Source organism: Eurosta solidaginis, chromosome 1 (assembly GCF_040869045.1).
Source record: "Eurosta solidaginis isolate ZX-2024a chromosome 1, ASM4086904v1, whole genome shotgun sequence".
Classification (NCBI taxonomy): Eukaryota; Metazoa; Arthropoda; class Insecta; order Diptera; family Tephritidae; genus Eurosta; species Eurosta solidaginis.
In genome coordinates this window covers 175,197,293-175,224,961 of record NC_090319.1, presented here as the reverse complement: position 1 = coordinate 175,224,961, position 27,669 = coordinate 175,197,293, and the positions used below count along the sequence as shown (strand labels likewise).

The 27,669-nt window shown below is 40.8% G+C and overlaps 1 protein-coding gene and 1 pseudogene across 2 annotated transcripts in view; both read right to left on the bottom strand.

Annotated features, from left to right (window-relative positions):
* FASN3 (Fatty acid synthase 3) overlaps positions 1 to 27,669 on the bottom strand; it is a 1,015,587-nt gene that overhangs the window by 374,796 nt on the left and 613,122 nt on the right. The gene's annotated exons all lie outside the window — the stretch shown is intronic.
* Positions 5,242 to 25,838, bottom strand: LOC137238719 (uncharacterized; annotated as a pseudogene).

The window sequence follows — 27,669 nt, the reverse complement described above, 5'->3', positions numbered from 1 at the left end:
ACTTATACTTACCCATCACAAGTTTTTCTTCATAGTGAAAATTCATTCAAAATGTATCTATACTCATTTCCATGAATGAATGTCATTTTGAATGAACGAAACAAGGTTGCCACTCGATGACATTTGTTTTTTTTCGGTTCTTCCGCAGTAAGCACATTGCACGCGATCCAAAGGGTATCACAACTCGGATCCATGAGATCCAACACTCCCGAGTGTCAGCCCGTGAACAAAATCAGAATACATATATATAATCGCGAAAATATAGACCTAGATAAGAAGGCGCGCTCTGGTTTGTTTATCATGGGCTTCCTTTTATCAAAAACAAAAAAAACATCAAGAAAAATAAGGAAAATAGTTATTTTCCTTAAATCAGTTTGCCATTACTATTTTCATTTGGAAAATTTAAGCCTTCTTCTCAACTCCAACTTAGTTTGGACTGTTTCGTGAACTATAAAGCAATAACTTCGAATTATATAAGACCGTAAAGTTTCCGAGCCTTTCAATGTTGTTTAGTAGCGTAAACTTAACGGTGGAAAAGCGAATTGGAGATTACGATACAATTTTCAAGATTAATAAAATAATTAAAGGCAAGTTCAGGAACCTTTATGAAATAGTCATTCCACCAAAAATGAACTTTATGAGAAAAACCACACAAAAAAAAAAATGAAACCTTTCAGAAGTCAGGTCGCGTCAGAACTCAGACGCGAACTGTCCCTAAATAATTGCATGACATGACCATTATGTCTCATTACGCTGCCAAATTGGCAGCACCGCACAACTGCCTCATTCCAGTGAGTGGAAGAGTTATCAGCTGACAGCTCTACAAGTTACCACATTCGATAGTGTAGGCTATCCCTGCCAGGGTTGTGTTGAAATCAACAAACACACCACAATTTGTGATTCTCACACAACATGGCCCAAATCAACACAAAGAGTGTTCCCAGACGGCGAATAAAGGCCTCTTTACATCTGTCGCACATTTTATCTGCACGACGTCATTTGACTAGTCATTTTACAGTCATTCATAGGTTATATTCATAGTCACATTTGCATGGGCGTGGGTAAGTTTTGTGACCAAATTTTGTATGGCAATTACAAGGAGCCGTGGCAACACACGAGTTTACCGTGATATACCGTATATTGTCGCGTATTGCCTGCCTTAGGCGAACCCCAAAAAATATAGTTTGCCCTAAGTCTATATTTAATAATTCTTAATCTTACTATTGGTGGCTTTCAATATCAGCAATTTCATTCTGATGAAACTATTTTCAAAACGAAAGGTCATTTTAGGCGTATGTCAATCAAAGTTTACTAAACCTAACAGTGTGTTCAACCACTACACGTCACGACCTCGGCAGAATAACCTAACCAGTTTATTCATCCCAAATGAACCCTTATCCCGAGTACGCCAACCAATAGGTCAGCCAGAATCGACCCCGGGTCTCCGGCAATTAGCCACCCAACCAACCTATGCAGCGATATTACTAAACGCTACCATTTCCAGACATGCCTGGATTTGCATTCAAACGCTCCAAAACCGAGGCACGCCCAAATGAGTTCACCATCGCTTGCCGTCTGTGCACCAAACCGCACGGAGTGCGATTGTGCCCAATTTACCGTGGTATGTCGACTGAGGAGCGACTACGTGCAATACTCATCCACCGCTATTGTCCCAACTGCCTATCCCCGTTCCACCGCCTGGAAATCTGCCCCAGCCAAGACCGATGCCGACGTTGCCGAACCGCGTCCGTCCCGCTCGTCACGACAGTTCACTGGGAGAGCGGCCCCTAATAAGATGCGCAACAACCATCGAGCTCTCGTGAGGCAACAACAAACCCCCACTGGCTTCAGGAGTGGTAGACTCCGTGACAATTTAGCGGCACCGACTATAACTCGAGCATTGATCGCCATCGCGCCGACAGCCATAGTCCGAATTGAGGCAGGAGGCCGTTCACACCTGGTCCGCGCCCTGTTAGATGCCTGCGCTCCCACCAGCATTATCGATGCCAATCTGTGCAAGGATCTACACCTGGAGCGTAACAATACCGCACGTCTTTCGAGGTGCACCGTCGTTCTTCGAGGGAAGTATGGGGTAGCGGGAAAAATCACGACCGAAGCCACCGTAATATCGAACTATGCCAGGTTAAACCCCACGGCAAATCTGGACCCGTCGGTAGCGGCCCCATTCCAGTTCATGAAGCTGGCCGACCCGACAATTTTCCGATCGTCCCCAGTGTTGCTCACTTTGGGCGCCGACGTCTACGCCAGTATTATGGTCGGAGGCACCCCCACGTCAACTGTCGGCGGGCTCCTCACCCAAGCCACAATTTTCGGCCTTGTCGTGTCCGGAGCCCACCCACTATAAAAAACTTTAATTATACCACAAGGTGCATTTTAAACCAAGCAACCCCACGTACTTGAATACTAACGCTTTTCTTTTTCATCCACAGTTCAGCGAGGCTGCATTACTGCGCGCACGGATGTTCGCCGGAGATCGTACTTACGATCCTACTATACATACGTATCATATTTTTTAAATTTATTTAGTTTATCCCGCCTTGGGAAGGTTGCTGGCGTACTCACCGAGTTTCAAGTTGCTCGCCGCAAGGGCGCCGGCATGTTTAGGCCACCAGCCTAAATATTTCGGACAACCCTAACACGCACATTAGTTATTTATTTATTATTATTACCGGTAACGGCTAACACCAGCCGAAAGCTAACCTTGAAGGGGAAAAACTCAACGAAAGTTAGCTATCGGCAGGTGCCGCGGACTTGTTCGTGGTTTTGATCCTTTTTTCTATTTTGGAACGTCAACGAGCCAGCAGCTAGCCCAGGTGAGTTTCCTAACTTTTTTTCGAGTGTACATCGTAAAATTTAAACTGCGTTCTAAATTGTGAACTGCCAAGTGAACTTATTTCGTATAATTAAACTTCTTGCCATTGTCACTTAAATTTTAATTTTTAACTTTCTATTTGCAATTAATCACTGGCATACATTTGAACGTGTTAAGTGCATTTGGTAATTCGATTAATTTCTTTCTAACTGCACTACGGCATATTCACTCGGAATTGCTATTTATATTGTGAAATTAATTAAACTTCCTGACGTCCAGGAAGTTTGTGAGTGCTTCACTTGTATAAATAATTATTGTAAAATATTTATCGTTTATAAATAAATTGTAACGAATCGGTACTAATTCTTCTCTTTTCTATTTCTTTTATTTGCGTGCGATCGCGCCCCACGACACGGGTGCCACATTTCCCCCGCAAACATTCTGATTTCGGATAGTCATATATCGCGTATCACATCCACAAACGGTCTGAGTTGATATCGGCTCATTGTCTGTCGTATGCCAGCATTACAATGCTTTGAAGTTTCAATCAGAAACCCCCGGCTTATGCTGCGCTGGTGGCAAAGTGAAATTACCCGTTTTAACCCACCCGCCGGAGCCATTGTATTCGTTACTCTATGGAAATATAAACCAATCAAAACATTTTCTAGAGAATACATAAAAATATAACGGATGCTTTCAAATGACATCATTTGGAGCCCAAGTTGTTGATATACCCGGCTACAATCCCACTTTTAAGGTACTGATGTCCCATTATTATCAAAACATGAATAATTATTGTTATATTTTTTCGAAATTGCTTCCAAAAATTCAGATTCAAGGACAAAAACACCATCGAGCGCTTTTTTACCACTACCGAACGAAGATCATAAGTTCCTTCAGATCTATTTCGTTGGTGATTCGGCAATTGAACTAGATCAGCGTTGTGCAATTTTTACTGCGTCTAAACGTGAAATGATCGAACAATTACAAAATCTTCTGCATGAGCATAATGAATTGGTCAGATTGTTCAAAACAGCATTGGATATGATGCCTTCAGACGACCGCAAAATCATTATTAGAGCACATAAAAGAACCGCTGGAGGCCATGCAAGACAATTTAATGCTCCCACTATCAATGAAGTCGCAGTGGTGATTGTTGGCGAGAATAAGGAATCACGCGATATTGTTCTTTACCATCGGGATGGTGAACAATTGAAGCGCGTTTACGAGACGCATCGGTAATATAATTCACTTTAATACCCGTTGATGTTCTGTCGTGGAGAGGATGGATATCACTTCAATATAAAGATGGTTAATCGAACGACAGGTTTGTTTACAAGTCATCACTTCAATTTTATTTTGCAACCGAGTTCGAATTCATATTTCAGGAGAAGAAACGAATAAGAAGGTCAGCTCAATGAATTTTTATGCGTATCGTTTGATGATTCGGCGCGATGTTGACAATCATCTGTTGAGATATCGCCGGTTGTTTCAACAGTACTGCGTTGACATGTACGTCAAGGTCGAAACGGAGCGCCTCAATTTCATTCGTTTCAATCAGTCCAAGTTACGATCAGATGAATACATACACTTGCGTGATGCCATGGCTACTGAAGGAGACGCAACCAACATCGGTTGTTTGACCATTCTTCCAGCTACTTACGTTGCAAGCCCGCGCCACATGCATGAGTACGCTCAGGATGCGATGACGTATGTGCGGAATTACGGACAGCCGGATTTATTCATCACGTTCACTTGCAATCCGAAATGGCCTGAAATTAGGAATCTCTTGCTGACAGGACAAGCATCCAGCGATCGACATGATATCATTGCACGAGTGTTCAGACAAAAGATCAAAGTACTCATGGATTAAATCGTTGAGCATAAGGTTTTTGGCATAATCCGCTGTTGGATGTACTCGGTTGAATGGCAGAAGCGTGGCTTACCACATGAACACCTTTTTTCTTTGGATGCTCGACACGATCCGCCCAGATGATATTGATTCGATCATTTCGGCCGAAATACGAGATCCAGAAACTGATCCGGAGCTGTATTCCGTTGTGACAACGAACATGATCCATGGGCCTTGCGGAGTCCACAACCCAGACTCGCCGTGCATGGAAAACGGAAATTGCACAAAGCGTTTCCCCGTCCGTTAGTGGCTTACACAATTTCTGGAATCGACGGATATCCATTGTATCGGCGTCGTTTTCCACATGACAATGGCAAACCAATCGTGATGAAAGTGAAAGGAAACAATGTCATCGTCGATAACCGCTGGATCGTTCCATATTGTCCGCTTTTGTCGAAAACGTTCTCAACTCACTGCAATATTGAGTACTGAAATTCCATTAAATCCATCAAATACGTTTTCAAATATGTGAACAAAGGGAACGACATGGCGGTATTTGGCATTGTTGAACCGAATGCAAACGACGAGGTAACGCAATTTCAACTTGGACGTTACGTGAGTTGTAACGAGGCAATTTGGCGGCTGTTTTCGTTTCCGATTCATGAACGTCACCCGAATGTGGTACATTTGGCGGTACACTTGCAGAACGGCCAGCGTGTCTACTTTACGAACGCAAATGCAGCGCAAAGAGCAGAATAGCCACCAGCTACAACGTTGACAAATTTCTTTTCGACATGCGAAAGCGATCCCTTCGCAAGGAATTTACTATGTTCGGAAATGCCACGCTATTATACATTTAACGCTGCATCAAAGAGGTTTCAACGCCGGAAAAAAGGTAATGTTGTTGCTGGCTTTACTGATGTCTATTCCACCGATGCTCTCGGACGAATATACACAGTTCATCCACGCCAAGACGAATGCTTCTATCTTCGCTTGCTTTTGGGTAACATCAGAGGCGCTACATCCTTCGATTCCCTGCGTACTGTGGATGGTGTGCTATGCGCCACTTTTCGAGAGGCTTGCCAACGTTTGAATTTGCTTGAAAATGATACATATTGGGACTCCACTCTCCCCGATGCAACTGTTTCTTCGCCAGCGAATCAAATTCATACATTGTTTGCGATCATCATAGCCGCATGTCATTCATCGGACCCGATCGCATTGTGGGACAAATATAAGGACGAGATGGCTGACGACATTTTACGCAGATTTCGCATGACAAATTTAAATTTCGATCTTCAAATTAATGACGAAATGCGCAACGAAGCGTTAGTTCTGATCGAAGACATGTGCATCCCCATGTGCGGCAGTCTGGTGTCGACACTGGGAATGCCAGCGCCAAATCGTTCGTTAAACGATGCATTCAATCGGGAGCTGCAACGGGACAAGACTATGATCGAGGTGAGCTGGCCGAAAGAGTCCGAACAAATGTGCAGCTGTTGAATGCAGAGCAGAAGAACGTGTAAGATTCTTTGATGAAGGCTGTTGACGATGGAACGGGAGGCATTTACTTTCTCGATGCTCCCGGCGGGACAGGAAAAACATTCGTCATTTCAAATGACATCATTTGGAGCCCAAGTTGTTGATGTACCCGGCTACAATCCCACTTTTAAGGTACTGATGTCCCATTATTATTAAAACATGAACAATTATTGTTATATTTTTTCGAAATTGCTTCCAAAAATTCAGATTCAAGGGCAAAATCACCATCGAGCGCTTTTTTACCACTACCGAACGAAGATCATAAGTTCCTTCAGATCTATTTCGTTGGTGATTCGGCAATTGAACTAGATCAGCGTTGTGCAATTTTTACTGCGACTAAACGTGAAATGATCGAACAATTACAAAATCTTCTGCATGAGCATAATGAATTGGTCAGATTGTTCAAAACAGCATTGGATATGATGCTTTCAGACGACCGCAAAATCATTATTAGAGCAGACAAAAGACCCGCTGGAGGCCATGCAAGACAATTCAATGCTCCCACTATCAATGAGGTCGCAGTGGTGATTGTTGGCGAGAATAAGGAATCACGCGATATTGTTCTTTACCATGGGGATGGTGGACAATTGAAGCGCGTTTACGAGACGCATCGGTCATATAATTCACTTTAATACCCGTTGATGTTCTGTCGTGGAGAGGATGGATATCACTTCAATATAAAGATGGTTAATCGAACGACAGGTTTGTTTACAAGTCATCACTTCAATTTTATTTTGCAACCGAGTTCGAATTCATATTTCAGGAGAAGAAACGAATAAGAAGGTCAGCTCAATGAATTTTTATGCGTATCGTTTGATGATTCGGCGCGATGTTGACAATCATCTGTTGAGATATCGCCGGTTGTTTCAACAGTACTGCGTTGACATGTACGTCAAGGTCGAAAAGGAGCGCCTCAATTTCATTCGTTTCAATCAGTCCAAGTTACGATCAGATGAATACATACACTTGCGTGATGCCATGGCTACTGAAGGAGACGCAACCAACATCGGTTGTTTGACCATTCTTCCAGATACTTACGTTGCAAGCCCGCACCACATGCATGAGTACGCTCAGGATGCGATGACCAAGAATTCAGCGACAGCGAAATTGATGCGAGAATGTAAAATCATCATTTGAGATGAATGCACGATGTCGCATAAACGAGCTTTTGAGGCAGTTGACCGAACGATGAAGGATTTACGAGGTGATTGGAGACAATTTGGCGGGGCTATGATATTGCTCTCCGGAGATTTTCGCCAAACGTTACCTGTCATCCCGAAATCTACTGCTGCCGATGAACTTAATGCATGCCTGAAATCGTCGTCTTTGTGGCGGCATGTCAAGAAGTTGAAATTGACCACGAACATGAGAGTTGCGTTGCAGAACGACTCATCGGCTCTTGAATTCTCGAGACAACTGCTGGCGCTTGGCATTGGCCAAATACCTGTTGATGTTTCCACTGGATTAATATCGTTCCCGGCAAATTTTTGCGAGTTCACATCGTCGAAAGAAGAACTCATCACCAAAGTGTTCCCCGGCATTGCACAAAATTATAAAAAATGTCCATTGGATTAGTGAACGGACAATACTTGCAGCGAAGAATAAGGACGTCGATAGCTTGAATTTGATTATTCAAAGTCAAATAGTTGGAGAACTGCATTCGCACAAATCCGTTGACAGCGTGCCCGACGAGGATGAAGCGGCAAACTATCAAACAGAATTTTTGAACTCGCTTGATGTGCCAGGAACTCCGCCGAATAATTTAAAATTGAAAGAGGGATCGATCATAATCACGTTGCTGAATCTGAATCATCCGAAATTGTGCAACGGTACGCGGTTGTCCGTCAAGAAACTGATGAAAAATGTGATTCAAGCTACGATCATTAAGGGCAAATTCAAGGGAGAGGAAGTCCTTATCACACGAATTCCGATTATTCCATCTAGTCTTCCATTCCAATTCAAGCGGATTCAGTTTCCCGTTCGATTGGCTTTTGCGATGACAATATATCGCAATGCCAATCGTTGGAAGTATGTGGTATTGATCTCGAATTTCCGTTTTTCGCACGGTCAGCTGTACGTTGCCTGTTCGCGTGTTGGGAAACCGTCTTCGTTGTTTGTTTTTGCGCCGGAAAACAAAACAAAAAACATTGTTCATCATATGCCTCTCTACTGATTTCAATTCCGTTCAAATAAATAGCATTTAAATTTGAACAATTTGTGTTTTATTATCCTCGAAGTTTATCTGAAGGCGTTAAATTGGGGGTGCCACACCTCTTTTCTAAATGAAAGGGAAAGGAAAAGGGGGAAAAATGGAAAGAGAAAGGGAAATGGAAAAGGGAAATGAATAGGAAGGGGAAAGAAAAAGGAAAAATAAAGAAATATTTAAAGGAGAAAAGAGGGAGAAAGCGAACGGAGAGGTAAAGCTTGAGATAGGAAGCGAGGTGCGGAATTTTTTATAGGGGCTTCTAAATGACAAATGCTTCCGTTTCCAGGAAAAGTTTGTAAAGCACTGGAAGGAATATTACCGGGCAGGATAACATCTGCAGGGCCAGCTAGTTTATTATAAATAATACAGTTATTTCATTTAGTAATTATAATCATATAATTTTCGTTTTTACATCTTTTTAAAATTTATAAAATTTTAAGATGAGTTTTGAAGCACCCTTTATGTATATATTAAAGCTTAGGCCTTGGCTATAAGAAGAGTAATAAATTTTTACAGAAATCAATAAAATTGGTAATGCGGTTATTACGATAAAACTGTTTATCATAAGTGGGCAGTGCTCAAAAATTTATTAGTTGTTCATCTTTGGCTCAAATACAATAATATTTAACAACTTTTAATAATTTTTCTTAGTTAAGTATTAATAAAATATTTGGTTTTTGAATTTTTCAAAAATATGTAAGTAAATTTATACAATACTAGCGGACCCCGTTGCACTTCTTAGCAACCAACCAAAAAAAGAAATGGAAGATTATAAATTTTTTGTGTGAAATGAATGCACTGTATTTCAAAATTATTAATGTCAATCCAAAACATTTGGATATACAATATTTTTAGTTTGCCCATTGGAAGCGAGCACAAACAAACAATTTGGAGTTCCAACTCTGGAGCAGGCCACGTATAGCTGTCCATGTGAAAAGCACGGCTCCTCCAAATTTAATCCGCATATTTGAAGCTTTTTTCCTTGTGCTTTATTGATGGACATGGCCAATGATAGACGCACTGGGAATTGCAAAGGCTTAAATTCAAATGGCATGTCTGTTGGAATCAGTGGAATACGTGGTATGAGCACAATTTCATTTTTCGCTGTTCCGGTCAATATTGTCCTTCAATTAAATTCGGCATCAATTTTTTTACTACTAATCTTATGCCATTGCACAGTTTTGGTGCATTTAAATTCCGAAGTAAAATAATTGATGAGCCAACCTTTAAATTCAAATATTGCGGTGGCATACCAGGTGCTTCCAATGAATTCAAAAATTCAATTGGATAATTCACTGCATTCATTGCGCTGTCAACAGATTTATATGATGTGACTGCACCTGGCAATTTTTCTTGAATCTGATAATTGATTGCATTGACGTGTAAATTTTTTGGTGCCAGTATTGCGCGTTCTCTCAACCAATTGTGATTCCTGTAATTTTGAACAATATTTCGAAACGCACTTTCAATCAACTCTTCTGTTGATTGGAGAATGATACAGAAATTGTTCGCCAATGTAATCAATCCATTTGTATTATCGACTCGAACTTTTCCATTGCCAATATCTAACAATTGCTTCGAGAACCGATCTGCAGATTGGTCGTTGTGGAATTGAACGCGCATATTTATGTTCAATGTCAATTTTTGCACATGTCGCCATAGAAGAGAAGACTTTAAACATGCGTTGATCTCATCCGCCGGTGTTGATCGTGGAACCACAGACAATATTTGACGAAAATCCCCTGACAATAATATTAATGCACCACCAAAAATTTCTTGATTCTGACGTAGATCTTGCATTGTACGGTGTAATGCTTCCAGCGATTTTGTATGCATCATTGTACATTCATCCAATAGAATAATTACTGCTTGTTGCAAAACTTTTGCCATTGCAAAATTTCTTGAAATATTGCACGTGGGATGTTCAATCACCTGTTAATTTGAAAATAATTACATTTTTATTAATATCGATTAAATTTTAAAGTGATCAATCAATAAATATAAGCATACCTGCACATTCAACGGCAATTGTAATGCAGAGTGCACTGTTCGTCCACCATCCAATAGAGTAGCAGCGATTCCCGACGAAGCAAGTGCCAATGCAATTTTTCGTTGCGATCGAATGGCTGCCAAAATGAGTGATATAAAAAATGTTTTTCCCGTACCACTAGGTGCATCCAAAAAATATAATCCACCGACTTCATTTTGGACCGCTTGGACGATGGTATCATAGACATGTTTTTGATGGTCATTTAATTTAGGAACATTCAAATTCACAAATGTTTGCAATTCATTGGGATCATACTGTTGTTCACGTTGCAATTCTCGATCAACTAAATTATGCATTGGACGATTGGGTGGTTACAAACCTAATTGCCCTAATCCTTTATTTGCAATCCTAAGGCGCATATGTTCAATCGCTATCAATGCCTCATAATACACTTCCAATTAAATCAGCAAATCAGTGTTTCTTGTGTGATGACGCATTCGAATCAAATAGTCTTCTGCCATACAATCTTTGTATTTATTCCACAATTCAAGGGGATTTGATGGAAAACATGTTGACACGATTATGGCATATAAGATACGTATTTGATGTGGAGAAGAAGCAATCGATGCATCGTAAAGCGTTAAATCCCAATGCGCATCATTTTCAAGCAAACCTAATTGCTCGCATGCTTCACGATACGTTTTTTAATTTTTTTTTTATTTTTATTAACGATACGTCATATATAAATGACCATTCACTCTTCGGAAATGTTGAAATGAACGTGGTCCAACAACATTTACTAACAACAATCGCAAATAATAACATTCTGCATTGTTTGGATGAACTGTGTACAATCTTCCCATGGTATCTGCAAAAAAACACCCGGATGGCCATCAAGAGGTGTTCCTTGTTTACGTCGTTGCCATTTCTTTGCAGTCCAAGTGAAATAATGCGTTACATCTGAATACAGCAACGTTCTAGCAAAGTTATCGCTTTCGTACAATTGAAAGAATGCAGTTAATGTTGTTGCTGGTGGTTGTGCTGCTCTCTGCTGTACATTTGCATCGGTAAAAGACACACGCTGGCCATTTTCAAGATGAACAGCCAAATGAAACACAGCAGGATATCGCTTATGAATTGGAAATGAATAAGTTCTCCAAAGAGCTTCATTAGTGCTAATGTAGCACCCCATTTGATATTGTGCGATTTGATCAATGCTATTGTCACCAGCTACTCCAAAAACAGCCATATCACTTCCTTTATTCACATATTTGCCAATGTATTTAATTGTTTTCACAGAATTACAGTACTCAACATTTATGTGAGCCTGAAATACTTTTGACAATAGTGTAGAATAAGGCGCAATCCAACGATTATCAACTTCAACGTCTTGATTGCGTATTTTAATTGATTATTTTTCAAATTTTGAATTTTTTCTAAAAAAAATCATAACTCAAGAATGGCTAAACCGATTTGGGATTTCAAAATCAACTAACCATCATCTCCCCTTCCTGTATCTTTCCTAAACATTTCATGGCAATCTTTCTATCCGTTCTCGAGTTATGGAGTGACAATCAAAATGTACACTTCTTTTTATATATATGGGGTATTCCATCCCATTTCGACCAATTTTGAACCCGACCCCTTTAGAATTGGCTGAAAGTTTTTCTTCTTTTTCTAGCTTACGAAAGACGTTTTTCAGAAGTTTTTCAAATTTTTACATCCAACTCAAAAAAAGGTATGAATTAAAAAAAAAAACACCGTTTTTGTTTTCAAAATGCTATAATTTTTTCAAAAATTGACCGTCTGGGATCTTTTTTTTTTAATTTGTTTTTAAATGTACTTTTCGGAAAAAATTCAAAAAAAATTTTAAAGGTTTTTTTTTTGTAATATTTCAGTTTTTCGAGATTTTTCGCATTTCGCCTTTTTTTTCTCATAAAAAACTTCAATCAATACTGCAATCATCCCCACTAATCCCGGAGTGGGCCGAGATTTTTTTTTTTTTTTTATTTAATTGAAAAAAAACTTTAAAATTTTTTTTGTATTGTTTTCGAAAAGTACATTTAAAAACATATTAAAAAAAAACACCGTTTTTTTCAAAATATTTAAAACTTATTTTGAGTTGGAAAACGGTGTTTTTTTTGAAAATGCTATAACTTTTTCAAAAATTGAAAGTTTGGGATCATTTTTTTTTTAGTGGGGATGATTGCAGAATTGATTGAAGTTTTTTATGGGAAAAAAGGGCGAAATTCAAAAAAATCTCGAAAAACTAAAAAATTACAAAGAAAAAAAATTTTAAAATTTGTTTGAATCTTTTCCGAAAAGTACATTTAAAAACAAATTTAAAAAAAAAAAGATCCTTAACGGTCAAATTTTGAAAAAGTTGTAGCATTTTGAAAACAAAAACGGTGTTTTTTTTTAAAATTCATAACTTTTTTGAGGTGGACGAAAAAATTTGAAAAACTTCTGAAAAAAGTCTTTCGTAAGCTAGAAAAAGAAGAAAAACTTTCAGCCAATTCTAAAGGGGTCGGGTTCAAAATTGGTCGAAATGGGATGGAGTACCACATATAGATTTATATACTTATCCCCTAGCGTACACATTTCATTGTTATAAGAGTATAACATCTTAAAAGAAGTAATGCGCGCATCAAGTTTGGTGGAGATTGATAACCTTGCTACTAAGACAAAACTTTTAATCATAAGTGGGTAGAGCCACACTCCTTCATACAAATCATGAGTTCATTTGATTTCATGTTCAAATACATCGTCATAAAAAAATTTCAAAGTTTGTCCTTCAGTTCTTAACATATTTTTTTTTTTTTTTTGTTTTGATTTTTCTACAATTTTTCAAATTTGACGAATTATTGTGAAGCACCTTGTTACTTTGGCACCCTGTATTTTAAATTGTCCAAAGTCTAAATAATTAGCTTTCAGGTGCAGTATAAATCTTTAAAATAGCTTCATTAGTTCAAAAGTTATGATTTTTGCAAAGAAAAAACTCAAAAGGCGCCATAGTACGACGTCTCCCCCGCTGCACTTCAGAATTCTGCAGTTAAACTGTAACAGATTAACTGGTAATATAACTGAGATAGTCGATTTCATGAAGCGGCAAAACATCCGCATTGCTGCGATTCAAGAGACTAAACTCACAGCTTGATCTTCTCTGCAGACCTGTTCTGGGTATAATGTCCACAGAAAAGATCGTGAGAGCGGAAATGGAGGCGGTCTTGCGTTTATCATACACCACTCAGTGCAATATCATATATTTGATCCCGACATCGGCCGCAGGGACAGTGTCTTAGAACGTCACGGCTTATCTGCCCGGTCAGACGATGTAAACCTAGAAATCATCAACATATACATCCCTCCTGCCACCTGTTGCCCCAGTGGATACCGCCCTAATATCAGCGCCTTACTCACTGGCGATAATCGCATTGTCTTAGGCGATTTAAACGCCCATCACGATCTATGGCATTCAAACTTGCGGGCTGACAGCAGGGGTGAGATTTTGGCGGATCAAATAGAAGAAACGACGTTCTGCACTATGAACGGAGATGGTCCCACTCGTATGGTAGGAAGCTTTCACAGTTCGCCAGATATATCAATCGTGAGCGCAGGGCTCGTAAACTGCGTCAACTGCCAGCCGATGGTAACATTGACATCCGACCACCTGCCAAAACTTATTTCGCTGGAGTGTACCGCCGACTTCATCGTCACCAAAAAACGCACTTTCATATACTTTAAAAAAGGAAAGTGGGATGAATACAAATACAGCCGCTTTGCTGCCCTCCCTATCCCGACTGATGCTCGCGAAGGGGAGCGTGCTTTCCGCAAGGTCATTGAATCCGCCTCGGCTTGCTTAATTTCCGCCGGAAGAATTTCGCGAATTCGGCCTCATTTTCCGGCGGAGGCCGCAAATTTAGCGAGAGGACGTGACCTTACAAGACAGCTCGATTCCCGCGACCCCCAAATAAGGGATATAAACCAACGCATCAGATTGCTTGTGGATGAACACAAGCGGGCGAAATGGGAGGAGCATCTAAGCAGTTGCAACCTCTCTGTCGGTGTCAGTAAGCTTTGGTCCACCGTAAAGTCCTATCGAATCCGTCTACGTACAGTGACAAATTTTCTATCGGATGCGAAAAAATGCGCGAGCGCTTTTTGCCGACAATATATAATGCATTCTACGGTTGACAAAGTCAGACGAAGGGCCAACAGACGCGTACATAAACATAAATTGAGCGCGTCCCCTATTACCATCACCGCCAAAGAGGTTGAGGATGCCAGACGGCATAGCCATGCCGATGTTTAAATGCCTAGGAAAAGAGGGTTTCAAATATTTAGCACATGCCTTCAACCTGTCCCTTTCCATCTTTGTCATTCCCGAAAAATGGAAAATGGCCAAGGTGTTCCCGCTACTAAAGCTTGGGAAACCAGCTAACATAGGAGACTCATATCACCGATATCTCTCCTATCGCCAGTAGCCAAGACGCTTGAAGCCATTTTGCTCCCCTATTTCAAAGCAAATTTGCTACTAGCCTGTCATCAGCATGGCTTTAAAAAACTTTATAGCACAACCACCGCGCTAAATGTCATTAGCACCCAGATAAATTGCGGTTTAAATCAAAACCCCCACCATAGAACAGTACTCGTTGCGCTAGACCTATCAAAAGCTTTTGATGCGGTCAACCATGACACATTACTGAAAGACCTGGAAGGGTCTACCCTTCCTCCATTTCTTAAAAGGTCGGCCGCAAATTATCTGGGTGGCCGGCAGGCATCGGTGCAATTAAGAAACGCAACATCAAAACCAAGGAAAGTTAAACAAGGGGTGCCACAGGGTGGTGTCCTATCCCCACTATTGTTTAACTTCTACATATCAAAGCTACCTTCGCCACCAGAAGGAGTTACAATCGTTTCCTACGCCGATGACTACACAATAATGGCCACAGGCTCAGGCCCACAGATCGATGATCTTTGCAACAAAATAAATGGTTTCCTGCCTGATGTATCCAGTTTCTTCACCTCGCGAAACCTGACATTATCACCGACTAAATCATCGGCGACCTTATTTACAACATGGACGTCCCAAATGTCGACCATTTTGAACATCCACGTCAATGGCACTACGCTACCGAATGCCTTAGACCCCAAAATCTGTGGTGTGACGTTTGATCAGGATCTACATTTTGATGAGCATGCAGCAGCAATTGTACCGAAAATCCAGAGCCGTAATAAAATCATCAAATCTCTTGCTGGCAGTACTTGGGGAAAATATAAAGAAGCGCTCATTACCACTTACAAAGAAATTTGCCAGCCATTTGCATGCTACGCGTCCCCGATATGGTCACCAAACCTAAAGACTCACTGGAAGAAGCTAAAGGCCTGCCAAAATACTGCCTTCAAAACCGCCACGGGTTGTCTTCTTATGTCACCATAACACCATTTACATAATATGAGGCGAGAATACTCCCCATCAGGGAGAGAAAGGAATTGCTAACCAAACAGTTCCTGTTGAATATCCAGAAGTCTGGGCATCCCAACAGATATCTTATTGATGAGCCAACACCGCCATGGGCTTAAAGAGTCATCTACGTAACCATTATGAGGAAATACGGCACCTGAGAACACAGCCGCATGAAGTCATAAAACACAAGCAGGTTCTCAGTGAACTCCACAAACAGGCGTCGGACCTCTCTGCCAGGAATTCCTCAGTGAATCCTGTACTCAAAGAAAAATACCCTAAACTTGCGGAAGAGGAACGCACACTCCTTAGGGAAACGCGAGTCACTCTAGCTCAACTTCGATCTGGATACTGTAACAGGTTAAACTCTTACCTATCCAGAATCAACCCCGTTATACAAAATCTATGTCCTGCTTGCATTGTGTCCCCACATGACACCAACCATCTCTTCAATTGTAATGTGGAACCAACACCTCTATCACCCCTCTCATTATGGTCCACCCTGTTGAAACAGCAAGTTTCCTTGGACTCCCGTTAGAGGATATTGATGACAATTTGTGATCGGTCGCACCTATTGCATGGGGCGAAGCACTGCTACAACAACAACAACATGGCCTTTATCCATCCACTTACATCAATTCGAAGAGAAGAAGCCACCTTTTTCACCAACCGAAAGTAGCTACCAAAACCCGTTTCGTTTGCAGCCCTTCACAGATAAATTTTCCACAAAAACAGCTGCTTCTGGTGGCAGGTCCCTAGAAAACTCGTCCGTTATTTCCATACTTATTTCTTCTATTGTCTCATATCATAAAATTTAAAAAACTCCACGGTGCGTTTTTTGTCAATTAAAGCTTTAATCCACGGTCTAAAGCAGTGGTCATCAGCTGGTGAAATAATTACATATTTGCGCTCACTTCAGACATATAATCCATCATCCAGTGAGTTTTCGAACTTAGTATCACGCTCAATTCTCACGGGAACGCTCTAGATATTTGGGAGGCTTAAGAAGCAGGGGTTGTGATATTTTCGTACACATGAGTTATGATAGGCAGATGTCGCTATTGTGTTTCATTTAACACATACGGCAAAAGGCCAGGCGGCGCCATCTAATTTTGAAAAATATGGTTTTTTAAAGGCAGCGTTGCCAAACTATAGACAAGACATAAACAAATTTTGTGGCAGCGTTGCCAAACTAAAGACAAGAAATAAAAAAATTATCTGGTCACGAATTGAACCAGACTTCTATCTCGATTTATTTGCCTAAAATCGTTGGTGTTGCATTTACATGCAAAATTGTTTATCTGGCTCCGGATGCGTACGACGGGATGTTGGCTATTATCTGGTGCACAAATCTATCTGAATTCATCTGGCCCAAATACTGCAAAATAATTTATCTGCCTCAGGATCTTTGCGACGGGTTATTATTATTCTCTTTAATTTAATCGATCTATGAGAGAGCGTGAAAAGGTTCATTTTAAAAATATTGGCCATAGAAGCCATCATTCTCAAAAATTTGGGCATTTCAGAATAACTTTGGGGTATTTTACATGGTTTAATTTATGATTTTCACCGAAGATTTACTCAAACCTGTCAAATGGGATATCTCGAAAACTCGAATGTATCTCGGGATTACAAATCCGAGGAAAAAAATAACTCTTTTTCACCCGTGGAAAATTTATCTGTGAAAAGCTGCAAACGAAACGGGTTTTGGTAGCAACTTTCGATTGGTGAAAAAGTTGGCTTCTTACTCTTCGAATTGATGTAAGTGGATGGATAAAGGCCATATTTTGTGGCCCGTTGCTACATTCCTTTTTTGACAGCTGAAATAAATTTCATTTTTTGATACGGATATATATCTTAAAGAGGAGAAAAATACGTTTAAAAGAAATTATTTCATATTTCTAAAACAAAACAAAAAAATTTCAGAAATTTTCTTCCACTTATTTTTCGAAGTTGGGGTCAAATAGAGAAATAAATAAAAAACAAATAAATTTAAGACGCGATAACCTCCGAAGAGATTTTAGGCTGAGTTTATTTTCCAATTTGCATCATGCTCCTTTTTAATTTTCCTGCAAATTGGTTGGACGGGACCTACTCATTTTATGCCGACTCCGAACGGCATCTGCAAGGCAGATGAGTTTTCACTGGAGGTTTTTTATGGCAGAAATCCACTCGTAGTGCTTGCCAAACACTACCGAGGGGCGACCCCGCTCAGAAAAATTTTCTTCAAATTGAAAAGTCTTTTTTTTTTAATTTTGATGTTGCTTTGCCCGAGGCGTGAACCCAGGATCTTCGGTGTGGTAGGCGGAGCACGCTAACATCACACCACGGCGGCCACCGTAAATGAGTGGTGTTTTAAAGTTAACCATAATACAGTTTTAACAAACATGGAAGAAGAACAAGAAAGGTTGTCTAAGTTCGGGTGTAAACGAACATCTTATACTCAGCCAGAGATCTATAGAACAGTTCATTTAGTTAAGTTTTTTGTACCTAGGTATCATCGAAACAGGGGTGTTTATTTAATGATTTTGGTCCTCTTTCATAAGAAGTATTCCTCTTTTCTAGGGACCTGCCACTAGAAGCTGCTCTTTTATTTTTAGATACGGATAATAGATCTTGAATAGGAGAAAAATACATTTAAAAAAAATTATTTCATATTTCTAAAACAAAGCAAAAAACTTTCAGAAAGTTTTTTCCACTTAATTTTCGAAGTTTGGGTCAAAAAAGAAATAAATGCTGTCAAAAATGTATTTGATGTAAATGAGTGGCGTTTTAAAGTTAATGGAGAACCTGTTTGAACAAACATTAAAGAAGAACAAGTAAGGTTGTCTAAGTTCGGGTGTAAACGAACATCATATACTCAGCCACAGATCTATAGAACAGTTCCTTTAGTTCAGTTTTTTGTACCTAGGTATCATCTAAACAGGGGTGTTTATTTAATTTGTGTCCTCTTTCATAAGAAGTATTCCCCTTTGTACAGGAAATAAATGTAAGAATTTCTTCACAATAGGTCAATTCTTCTTCTTTATTTGTCAAAAGAGGTTGGCACACCCATTTCCAATGCTTAAATTATATACGTCGATCGGTCTTCGAGTTGTGGCCCCAGAAACGGTAGCCATTACATGATCAAATAAAAGGTGGTGCCATGCTCATTTAAAAAAATTTGACATTCATTTAATTGTTATAAATACGGTTTAGAAGCGCAACAGCTTATTAACAATTTTTTATAAGGTTCTGTCGGGCATGATTCCTGAAAATTATAAAAAATGGAAATGTGCCACGCCTTAACCTGAAGATATCTGCCCAAGAGCTTTGAAATAGGTTACCTATATACAAAGCAATTATTTGAGGGGCGGTATAGCTTTTTCATAAACTTTACATTTTTCATACAAAAGATGTCCAGTCTATAGAGCACAAGCTACCTGACGCATGTTTTCCACTTGTCGTGTTTGCCTTTTCCATTGCAGAAAAATTAAGAAACGAGCGGAGAGTTCCACTACCAAAGCCTAGAAGCCCAGCAAACGATTGTGAGTCGTTATCATTCCTTTAGTCAGTAGCGAGAACGTTGAAAACCCTTCTTCTTCCTTCATTTTAAACGCAAGTCCTTAGTACGGCAGCCATCATCATGCTTGAGTGCATATGCAAATGTGTATCTTATCAGCTGGTGATAAGAATGCTCGTCATGTATTTTACTGCTAGCTGCGGCAATTAATGTCTAGCTTTTTATTGATTTATGAATATTTATGTAATATACACACACTTATGGCTGTTTGGACATACATATATTTCTGGGTGGATTGTAAAATTGATCATAATTTAATATTCAGACTAGCAGATGGTGAACCTTTGACAAATGTGTATGCATGTATGTATTACAAATACATTTTAAAAACGTGTTGAAATATATATATTTGAACATACTAAATAAAAAAAAAAAAAAATAAATGTAAGGCGCGATAACCTCCGAAGAGATCTAAGGCCGAGCTTCTCTTCCAATTTGCGTCGTGCTCCTCTTGATTTTTCCCTACAAATTGGCCGGACGGGACCTACATATTTTATGCCGACTCCGAACGGCATCTGCAAGGCAGATGAGTTTTCACTGAGAGCTTTTCATGGCAGAAATACAATCGGAGCGCTTGCCAGACACTGCCGAGGGGCGACCCCGCTTAGAAAAATTTTCTTCTAATTGAAAAATCTTATTTCTAAAATTTTGATGTTGCTTTGCCCGGGAGTTGAACCCAGGGCATACGGTGTGATAGGCGGAGCACGCTACCATCATCACACCACGGTGGCCGCCAACATTTGAACATACTACCTAGGTGAAAACTGATTATAAAAAGATGTATATTGGAACGATTTTTCCTCATCCCTTGTCAAATTTGGTTTCTAGACAAACCGGTTTCGGCGTTTCGAACGAAAAATGACAAGGGATGACGGAAAATCGTTCCAATATTAATCATTTCTCCACCCTGTCGGAAAATCAACAAAACAAAATAAGTCGATTATATAAAGGTATATTCAAAATGTTTGCAATACTATTTATAAATAAGTTTATTTATGCCGCCTCCACCTTTGTTCCGAACGTAAGATTCCATCTTACTATTTTCTTCGAAATTGTATAAAGTGATTGGAATGCCTTTTTGTGAAAAATGTAGTTGTGTACGCGCGTGTCCGGAAGAGGCCTTTGCAACAGGCCATGGAGCTACGCAAATGGATTTAATATCACCTTTGTTGTAGTCTTTGGAAATGTTTACATATTTATCAGTTTTTTTAATTTTGTTCCACTCAAATGTGCCGCCGAAGGAATAGTATGCGAGTGGAAATCCGAAAGTTTCTTCTTTCATATCCGTACCGTTGTTGATCTCCTGTTCTAGGTGAGTCGTATGGTCAGTGCGAAGCCTTCTGTTGGTATCACCGTAGTATCGTCTAATATTGTATGCAGTATTACTTGTTTGCGATATGAAAAGCTGTCACAATCGCGGAAATTTTTTATGTAGAGGGTTTCTTCTTCTTCAGATTCATCATCTTTTTCATCAAAATCAGCGCTGTGAGTTTCTATAAGACACAGCTCATTTGATGTGAACGCTTCTTCAATTTCTTTTACATCTTTTTTAAGAAAACTAGATATATGAACATATTTTTTATGATATTCCACTAGCAATTTGTGGTAATCGTTCTCTATTTCTGGGTAACCGAATTGAGAAAAATGTGTGTCATACATTATTAGGGTGAAGCAGTGTTGCTTGCATGTTCACACTTGGCAAGAAGTTTTTGAAGAAAATAAATTTTGCTCTTGAATATTTTTCTTACTTTTTGACCAAAGCTGTGATAAAGTCATCAACTTGAAGTGTGCTGGCAGGGGCTTTGCGCATGCTAGCGGTAGCCGGGATATTAGCTCGTCGGATCGGGAGTGGTTTTTGCCCGCTACCCTTCTTGCACGATAATGACTACACAAAAGAATCATGCACTGTGAGGACGCTATATTGTCAAAAAATTTGGCCCACACAACATTGGCAACACACAACATACGGCTGAGCGAAGCCAGCAACATACAACACTAGCACCGCAACATGAGGCTGACGAAGCCAGAAACACGATCACACAATAAACATATCATGCCTACAGCAAGGCAAACATACGAATACAACACGCAATAGACTAGGTCATTCCAACTTCAACCGCAACATCAAACAACAATACGCCCAAACCATGCGACGACAACATCTACAGCTTCTACCGACACACGACCGATCGTAACAACACGGTCGCAATACGCCGGCGGGCAACCGAAAACCATCAACACATTTATTACGAGTATGCAGTTCTATAATAGCAACGACCACAGCAAGAAAAAGTTAGTCAGCACGGGGCCGTTGTAGCATACGGATCTCAGTTGAAGAGTAATAGCTCGTAAATAGGTTTTGACCAATGCGAGACATCATCATTCAGATTAGACACGAACTGAGCCAAATCAAGCTTTAGTTTGAGCACCGCCGCCACCACAAACCGTGAGTCGTCATATTAAACTCGAGTGAACGCAGTAGTAGTAAAAACAAAGCCGACGCGACACAGTCAGTCAACCGCGCCGGCAACAGAGCCATCGGCGCCGATGCCACCAACCGTGCCAGCAAAAGAGCCACCGACGCCATCAAACGGTATAGTCCGGCACTGTGGTTATTAGTCGGATCTACGAGCGCATGGTGATAGCCAATAAATAGGTTTTAACCAATGCGGGACATCACCAACCGACGTAGACGCAGACTGAGCTGTAATTGAGTGTTGCGATCTTTGCCCGCTGATATTTGCTTAAGGCTGCGCTCCGCCGACCCGCTACGGTCGACCGCGAGGCGACACCCGACAGCGACGGCTCTCTCTCTCGGCGTCAGCGCAACGTCAACGGCAACAGAGCGTCATCAACGAGCGTCCTTAGTGGCCACATATCCATTTCAACCAAGCGTCTTCAGTGACCGCACATCATTTTATTTCAAGCGTTCTCAGTGACTACATACTAAATGCAATGCCAGCGCGTCGCCAACCAGCGTCCCCAGTGGGCGCATACCCATTTTCATCGAGCGTCCTCAGTGAGTAAATACTAACCGCGACGCCAGCGTAAACGCGTCGCCAACGAGCGTCCCCAGTGGCCGCACACCCATTGTCATCGAGCGTCCTCTGCGACGAAATACTAACCGCGACGCCAGCGTCCACACATCGCCGGCGAGCGTCCTCAGTGAACCCATATCCTGTTAAGCGTCCTCAGTGACTAAATACTAATCGCGACGCCAGCGTCAAGACGTAATCAACGAGCGTCCTCAGTGACCGCATACTCATTATCATCGAGCGTCCTCAGTGACGAAATACTACGACAGACAGTGCCAACGGCAACAGAGCGTCACCCACGAGCGTCCTCAGCGACCGCATACTTAGCACGACAGCCAACGCAGCGACGAACTCTAGCGTAGGCACGCCACTAATGCGTCCCATAACGAAGAGCTAACGGGACCGGGTGGACCGTTAGCCAATACCAAAGCATAGTAATAACAACGTAAGCAAGCACACCAGCAGGCACCCCAACGGGACTCGGGCGGAACGTTACCCACCAGGCTACGCCGACACCGAATACCAATAACGTTGAATAAAATTGAACTTAAATGAAGTAAAAGATATAATTTAGTTGTAAATAAATAAAGTACGACTTGGAAAAGGGCCCCACAGTATAAATTTATTGTACGGAACCCTGGACACGGGGAGTATACCCCAGCAATTTATTAAGGAGCATCGGTGCTCAGGGAAAGCTTCGTTACAGCACATACATAAAATTTCTAATTTCTGAAAATGAAACCGTAGATTAACCAAAAGCAACCTACCGAAGTGGCTTAAAATACCCATCTATTTTAAATCGCACGAATATTAAGTGGAGTGGAGATTCTATTTAGTTTACAAATTTTATCTCTATACTCATACTACCGCCAGGTTTTACGCATGCCAGTGCATCGTTACATAAATAGGAAAGAAGGGGTTAGTCCTAGTCTTAACAGCCAAAATGCATTAAATCAAAAATTGTTTTTTTTTCTTTTTTGGTTGTTTATGAAATATACATAATTGTGTAGTATTGGGTATATGATTTTTCGTTCTATATTCCTACATATTTACATAATTATAAGAAGCCTGATAACTTCTATTTTATTAAATATCATTTGGTTTCTTTTGGATTAGAGACTTTCCGTAATCTATCCCTCTGCACACATAAATTACATATCTCAAAAATTCACAAATTTTAAAAATATTTTCTTTCTAGCTTTGTATATGTATTCTTTTTCCTTCTGTATATTTATATATATTGATTCACTTTACAAAACGAATTCTCTAGATTTTTGGAGAGTATCTTAGTAATGAAAATCCACTTTTGCCATGAGGCTTCTAATAAGTATGGAGTAACCTTCAAACAATTTTGTTTCGAAAAGATATTGATTTTCGTGATGGACTTAAATAAATTAGCTTGATTCGCTATATAAAAACAGTGAATTCTAGCTGATCATTATGCAACTTATGGATTTATAAACTGGCACGTGGACAAGCTAGCTGGCCGTCTTTCTATAAAAAGAAAGCTCCCTGCAGAAAATATGTATTTCTAACTCCGGACTGCGCGAGAATCTTGCTGTGGCTTGCATGATATCACCACTAGATTGATTCCAAGAAAGAGTTCCAATATAAGAGATACAGCTCCGCTTCCTTCATTGAATCGGTGTTGTCTTCAAAATATGTGGCTTCAAGTATGTGTCGGCACTCGCATGCGATGAAAAGTTATAGTTTACGCTTTCAATGGTATACGTTTGAAAATGACTGCTTATTACACCCAGATGTACTTGTACACAGGGTATTGTAATTTTGATTGGATAACGGTTGGTTGTACAGGTATAAAGGAATCGAGATAGATATAGACTTTCATATATCAAAATCATCAGTATCGAAAAAAATTTGATTGAGCTATGTCCGTCCGTCCGTCCGTCCGTCTGCCCGTTAACACGATAACTTGAGTAAATATTGCGATATCTTGACCAAATTTGGTACACGAGCAGAATGGATTGGTATTGAAAATGAGCAAAATCGGATGATAACCACGCCCACTTTGTATATATAAAACAATTTGGAAAACACAAAAAAACTGATTATTTAATAAATAATACACATAGAATGTTGAAATTTGACGTGTGGGCTGATGAGCAGTCTCGATGCAATGAAAATCTGGGGTTCTTAATATTTGTTTGGTTGACTCTTTATTTGTTAACCATTTAATTTATTAACGCAAGATATAAAATTCAAAATTCGGTACAAGTTTATTTAATAGCTCACAAAATTCTTAGTGCTGGCAGTAGTTTTTTTCGATACTTTTTTCTTTATTGTTCGTAGTGCTGATAGTTAGTTCGATACTTCTCCACTTATGGTGTGTTCACATGCCGGATTGATAAGTTGGGATTATACATGCCGCCCCCAATGCTGGACTCAGCATGATAAGACGGTTGCCATTGGACCTGCATGTGTAGTTACAGGTGAATGAGAAAGAATAAGCATGTGCATGAGTGTTACATTAACTGAGGAGAGTCATTGTTGAGGGGAATCGGCAATCGGCAGATCTTAGTGACCGATCGTTTATATGTACCATTCTGTGTGCGAACCGTCACTACACAGGTTGGGCTCCTCACGACGCCATTTCGGACGTGATTGCAGGTGCGAGAGCCGATCCGAAGACCATCTGTTCCAAAAGTGCTGAACCATACGCTGGAGCTCAAAGTATTGCGTAGACAGCGTCTTGTTATTTGGAGCAACCTCAGGGACTGACAGTAGAGCGTCGCCGACCAAAATATGTCCGGGCGTTAAAACAAATAAATCATCCGGATCCGACGTGGGTGGGCACAGCGGCCGTGAATTTAGGCACGCTTCGACGCGTACTAATACCGTTGATAGCTGTTCGTATGTAAGTTTTGCTGAGCCTATTATGCGCTTCAAATGATGTTTGACAGACTTCACATTCCGTCAGAGTCCTCTGAATTTGGGTGAATGCGGTGGATTAAAATGCCATTGAATATTTTGGGCTGCTAGCTTGGGAACAATGTCACGCTCAACATTCTCAATAAATTGTCTAGAATTCGTCTTCAATAAGGTGTCTGATCCGACAAAATTCGTACCACAGTCGCTATACAAGTCGCGGCAAAGGCCACGACGACCTATAAAACGCTGAAGTGCCCATAGGAAATGTTCGGTTGTCATGCCTGTGACCGCTTCTAAATGCACAGCTTTTGTATCCAGACATATGAACAGCGCGATGTATCCTTTATAAACTGTAGTACCCCGATACCTTGATGCTTTTAGCTCTATGGCTCCTGTGTAGTCTACTCCTGTTGCTAGAAAGGCACGTTGTGGCGGATTGACTCGTTGTGTCGGCAAATCTCCCATTAATTGCGTGGCTGCTTGAGGCTTATTACGGAAGCATCGTATGCAACGTCGTAACTTACTTCGGACCGTTTTACGAGCGTTAAGGATCCAAAATGGCGGCCACCGTGGTTTGATGGTAGCGTGCTCCGCCTAATACACCGTATGCCCTGGGTTCACGCCCCGGGTAAACCAACATCAAAATTTTAGAAATAAGGTTTTTCAATTAGAAGCCTGAATTCGAAGAATATCCGGTCCAAAGGCTTCATGTTGCACCCACCGTACAATCCTTAATAAGCTCTGTTGAAGTTCCATTGCAGTAAGTGATCCAGCTCTGCGATTTTGAATATTTTCTGGGTGCATATTGTGAGTTGCTCTCAATATCCATGCGGTAATACGTATGAGTCTCGAAAATGACGAGAAACGTTGTATGAATGATTGTTGCGATACTGTCGAATTCACATTTACCTTGACGGGTTTCTCCTCCGTGGTTATGGCGTCAATTTGGAGTTCGCTCATCGTGGGGTTAGGCCACGTGTAATTGCTTTGTCGGAGCCATCGCGGGCCATTCCACTAAAGATTAAATGCCTGGAGCTGCAGTGGGGTTAATCCCCTGGTCGCACAATCTGCTGGGTTCTCAAATGTACTCACGTGATTCCATTGACTTGGTGCACTCACAGCTAGAACTTTGCCGATACGATTTGCGATGTAAAGTTTCCACCGGTTAATGTCGCCTTTGATCCAATAGAGAACGACCGTAGCGTCCGTCCAATAGTAGATTGGCACAATTCCGTAGACAGAGCTTACCGTCTTCTGTCCCCAACTCGCTAGGTTTGTGGCCAAGACTGCTCCACATAGTTCCACGCGTAATATGGTAATCGGACTCGTAGGAGTGACTTTACTCTTGGCCGCGAGAAGATGCGTGTGGGTTTCGTTATGGTTGTACTCAATTCGAGCATAGGCGGCGACTGAAGAACCATCGCTGAAGGCATGTAGCTCCACTGATCTTACATGTTGCCGGGAATATTGCACCCATCGTGGTATTGTGATGGACTTCTGCAACGAACTTCAGCCATTTTTAGTGACGAAGGTAGATCTTCGTCCCACTCTAAAGATGACATATGACCTTCTTGGCGTTTAACTCTTGTAGTCCAAATTTCTTCTAAGATGATTTTCGCAGCAACCGTGACTGGAGTTAGAAATCCGAGAGGGTCGAATGGTGGACAAAACAGACCGTTTCGTTGGTGTAACGTCAATGGAAAAGTTGATTGAAAATGTAAATGAATCCATAGCAGGATGCCAATGAAAGCCAAAAGTTTTAACGGTTTCGTTCTCGTTGAGTTGAAGCACAGGATTATAAGATTGATGCTCACGTGGGATGGACTCCAAAAGCTCTGGTGTATTGCTTGACCATTTCCGGAGTTCCATTCCAGCTGACCTGAGCGCGGATATAAGTTGGTCACGTATGTGAGTTGCTTCCTTCATGGAGTCACTTCCGCTAAGGATATCGTCCACATAGATGTCATGCAGTAAAACCTTTTCGGCGAGCGGAAAATTACTCCTTTCATCGTGTGCTAACTGATGGATAACCCGAATCGCAGTATATGGTGCGGAATCAGTCCCAAAGGTTACAGTGGTAAGGCAATATTCTTGAATATTTCCCTCTGTATTGCGCCACAGGATGCGTTGATACTGAGTGTCATCCTTGTGTACGTTTATACAGCGATACATTTTTTGCACATCTGCAATAAAGACGTAAGTGTGTAGGCGCCACTTCAAAATGACTGAAGGCAGATCGTTTTGTAACGACGGCCCGGTGCATAAAAGGTCATTAAGTGAACGGCCATTGGAGGTT